This window comes from Sus scrofa, chromosome X, assembly GCF_000003025.6.
Source record: "Sus scrofa isolate TJ Tabasco breed Duroc chromosome X, Sscrofa11.1, whole genome shotgun sequence".
Classification (NCBI taxonomy): Eukaryota; Metazoa; Chordata; class Mammalia; order Artiodactyla; family Suidae; genus Sus; species Sus scrofa.
In genome coordinates, this window is record NC_010461.5 from 119,100,035 (window position 1) to 119,104,669 (window position 4,635).

Here is a 4,635-nt window from a genome sequence, read left to right on the forward strand (position 1 = left end):
ACGCAAGAGCAAGGCCAGGGATTGAACCTGCATCCTCACAGCCACTATGTTGGGTTCTTAACCCACTGAGTCACAGTGGAAACTCCCATCCTTCTTGTTTCTTGACATGTGCAAATGGCCTTAGGCACAGACAGGTTATATATTGTTACACCTCAGGGTGGATATTTTTGCCTATGATTAATGTACACTAAATGTATTATGGGAAATGCATGGTGGGAGAAACACATGTTAAGATTTAGACTGCCAGAAGTAAGAGAGTTGCCCATATCATGGCGTTTGTGGGCACCCTGAAGAGCTGCCCAAGGTTACACATAGGTGTCATCTTTAATGAGGACAAGACCTATTCTAATTAACAGTGGCTAACAACTCATCTAGGGTTTAGGGACTGGAAAGGTAGGGAATCAGAATTCCCATTGTGGCTCAGCAGTAATGAATCCAACTGATATCCATGAGGATGTGGGTTTGATCCCTGGCCTTGCTCTTGGGCTGAGTATCTGGTGTTGCCATGGGCTGGCAGCTACAGCTCCAGTTCAGCCCCTAGCCCGGGAACTTCCATATGCCACACGTACAGCCCCCCACTCCCCCCAAAAAAGTAGGACATCGTCCAGAGGATTTGTTAGGATTCCTAGAACTGTTCAAGTGATCTAGCCCTTTGCTTTTCTGGACATCTCCAGCAGTGCTTCACTTTTATTGGGCGCCTACAGGGTACCAGGTCATGTAAGACCATGGTGACGAGTGGGACAGAGGCAGTCCCAGCCTTCCTGGAGCTGATTGATGCCTGGTATAGTGGACGTGGACAGCAGTCAGATACTCTCACAGCTAAATGTAGGAACCATGAAAATGTGCTTCTGAGAAAATATACTTGGAACCACCAAAAGCGATACTGGCAGGATTGGATCTGGTTTGGGAGCTCGGTGAAGGCCTTACTGAGGCAGTGACATTTAGGCTGAGATCTAAAACCTGATTAGAAGAGAGACAGGTTGTGAGTGGCATGGAAGATGATTTCTCACAGAGGAAGCTTGAACTATTCCAGGAAGCAAAGAAATGCCAGGGTGGCTGCGGTGGGTGGAGCAAAGGGAAGACCATGGGAGGAGTCAGCGTGATGCCTAGGGCCTACTGCGTACAGGGTCTTAGAGGCATTGACATTTTCTCCTGGGTGCAATAGGAAGCCTTCTAAAAGTTTGGAGCAGGGGTGTGACATCAGACTTAGATATGAGAAGACTTACTCTGGCTGCTACATGGAGAATTAAGGGTGAACATGGGTGAAAATTGAAGGGAAGTGATGGTAGAGATGGCCAGACCTGAGCCCAAGGACCTGGTGAGCGACTGAAGGTACAACTTGGAGCACACAGAGAAGTCAAGATGAGTTCCAAGGCTTCTGGCCTCAGCCATTGTGTGAGTAGAGGTGCTTTTGACTGATACAGGAGCAACTCTGAAGATTATAAATTCTTTGTCGGACATGAATTTTAAGATGCTTATGAGATATCCAGATGGAGCTATCAAGAAGAAAGATGGAGTAGGGGATTCAGAGGCAAGGTCACATAGAAAGACAGTGTAGTTGGAGAAAAGGGCCCGGGACAAAAATCACAGAGCATTGAACCAGTAATGGAGTAATTAAAATACAAACAACAAAAACCCCACAGTGGTCAGCAAGGTAGGGGAATAACGAGAAGAGTTTCATGTCACAGAAGGAGAAAAGGAGAGTGTTTCACAAAGAAGAGAGTGGGTTAACTTTACTGAATGCTTCTGAGAGGTCAGATAAAATGATTAGCCTAAAACATGAAGGTCACCGATATCCTTAGCAAAAGGACTTTTGATGGAGTGAAAGGAACAGATGACAGTGGAGTATGTTGAGGAAAAAACATGAGGTGAGAAAATAGACATAGCATGAGCAGAAAATTTTCAGACACTTTGACTGTGAAGAGAAGCCAAAAAATGTAGGTAGGAGCTTTGTGGGAGGGGTGGATATGGAGTCAAGGAATGGTATTTTTTTTTTTTTGAATGGAAGGAATAATTAGAGCATGCTTGTATGTTAATGAGACTCTAAAAATGAAGACTGATGATGTAGATAAAGAAAGATATTTGTCTAACGGTTCTTCCCTCAATTTATCTTTTCCTCTAGGGTTTTACTATAAGCAGCAAGCAGAAGCTAGGCTGTACCTTCAGCATTTTACTGAAGCTAAATCTCCTTAGCTAAATATCCAAGTATATAATTTAAAAATGCTGCTTTCTACACAGCTATTGGACAACATTCAGCTAAGCTTTCTGCCACTATGTAACAAGAATTCCTTTTCCTCTGGTTTCCAATAACACCTTCCTCACTTCCTTCTAAGCCCTCACCAGCAGCGTTCCTATAGTCCAGATTTCTAAGTCTGTTCAAGATGATTTGGGCTTTATCCATCCTGCTTTCCAGAATTTTTCCAAACTCTTTCCACTCTCCAATTCTGAAGCGGATCCCACATTTTAATTATTTGTTATATCAGCACACCACTCCAAGGTACCAAAATCTGTGTTTGTTATCTACCAATACTTAATAAAATTATTACAGACTTAGCAATTTAAAAGAGCACGAATGTATCACCTTACCGTTTCTGTAGGTCAGAAAGGAGTCCAGGTGTGGGGTTTGCTGGATCCTCTGTTCCTGGTTTCAATAGGCTAAAATCAAAGCATTGGCTTAGGGCTGTAATCTTACCTGCTTCAAAGCTCTTTGAGGTTCTTGGCAGAATGCAGTTCCCAGTTGTTGTAGGATTGAGGTTCCTGTTTTATTACTGGCTATTAGCCAAGGTTAACTTTCAGTTCCTAGAGGCCACGCTCTGAGCTTAGCCATGTGAACCTTACACAACACAGTAGCTAACGTTTTCAAAGCTTCTTCGAAGAATTTCTTTCCAGGGTACAATGAGTGAGTACTGCATAATGGAAGATAATCCTGGGAGTGACTATCCTATCACCATTTGCCATAGTAACGGATCCCACTCACATTCAAGGGATGGAGATTATATAGGTCATGCACTCTAAGGAAGCAGGAATCTCAGGAGGCATCTTAGAATTCTGCCTATCACAGAAAGAGTGGAAGAGAAAGTCATTGGAAAGGACAAAGAAGATGTGCAGAAGGACTGATTTATGCTAAAAGTACAGATGCTTCTTCCTGTGCAACATGAGGGAAGGGAGAATATATGGCTATGCGTGCAATGAGGATATTAGGTTAGGGAACAATGTTGGGAAGATGTGGGAATTCTCATCTGTGGTGTGAATTTTCTCTATAAAGTAAGAGAACTAGGAGTTCCCGTCGTGGCGCAGTGGTTAACGAATCCGACTAGGAACCATGAGGTTGCGGGTTCGGTCCCTGCCCTTGCTCAGTGGGTTAAGGATCCGGCGTTGCCGTGAGCTGTGGTGTAGGTCGCAGACGCGGCTCGGATCCCGCGTTGCTGTGGCTCTGGCGTAGGCTGGTGGCTACAGCTCCGATTCGACCCCTAGCCTGGGAACCTCCATATGCCGTGGGAGCGGCCCAAGAAATAGCAACAACAACAACAAAAACAACAACAAAAAAGACAAAAGACAAAAAAAAAAAAAAAAAAAAAAAAAAAAAGAGAACTAGTCACCTCTTAGAGAGCCCGTCTTGTCTATCTGGCTGATTAGATGGGATCTTCATACTCAGAGGACAGATAGCCCCTCACTTGGAAACAGGAATCTTATGATACTAGCTTGGTTGTGAAGACTTCACTGCTTACACTGGATACTGAAAATTTGACTTTTGTTTCCCACAGTGTCAGTTCTCTACCCATTATAACATTCCCCCAAATCAGACCCTGGTGCCGGATTCTGCTTGCATTTTCTGTTCTGCTTCTGGCTTTCTATAATCCACCCCTGGCCCACCAATGTGGACTTGGTACTTTGCCTATTACTTCTGCTCTGACCAGTGGATTCAAAGTATTTGTACAATATGGCTTAATTCACTTATCACCTAGGGCCTGCTGCCATTCACTTCACTGTTTCATTTTCCAAAATCTTTCTCATATCTTCTCCTCAGCCCTCTGGCTCTTATGTTATTTCCTGTCTTTCAGCCCATGACCTCTCCTTTAATTTCTGGCTCTTAATTTGATTCCTACTGATTCTATAAAGAAATTTCCACGTAATCTGCCTCCAAGCTTGGCCCAGTCCCTGAGACATCTCACATACTTCTGCCCTGGTACTGTGATCATGACTTAGTGAATTTTTATATTTCTTCTTAATCCAGGGCCAGTAGTTCAGTCTCATTATGTTTCTTCAGTGTTAATCCCAGGAGTTTAATCAAGTCTTTAAATAGTATCTATTCATTCACTTATGAATTCATTAATTCAGCAAATATTTGGTGAGTACCTCCAAAGGTCTAGGTTTTTGAGATAGAGCAGTGAAAAAAATCTGTCTTCACAGAGTTGATATTCTATGGGGAAGTATAATAAATGAAAAAATAAATAATATATTTGATAGTGATCAGTGCTTTGGGAAAAAAATGATCAAATGGGAGAGTGGTTAGGGATTGCAGAGCAGTGTTGCTATTTTCTATAGGCTAATCAGGGAAAGCCTCACTGATTAGGGAAAGCCAGCGGAGATCTAAACTAAGTGAGGGATTTGACCCTATAAAATATGTGGGACTGT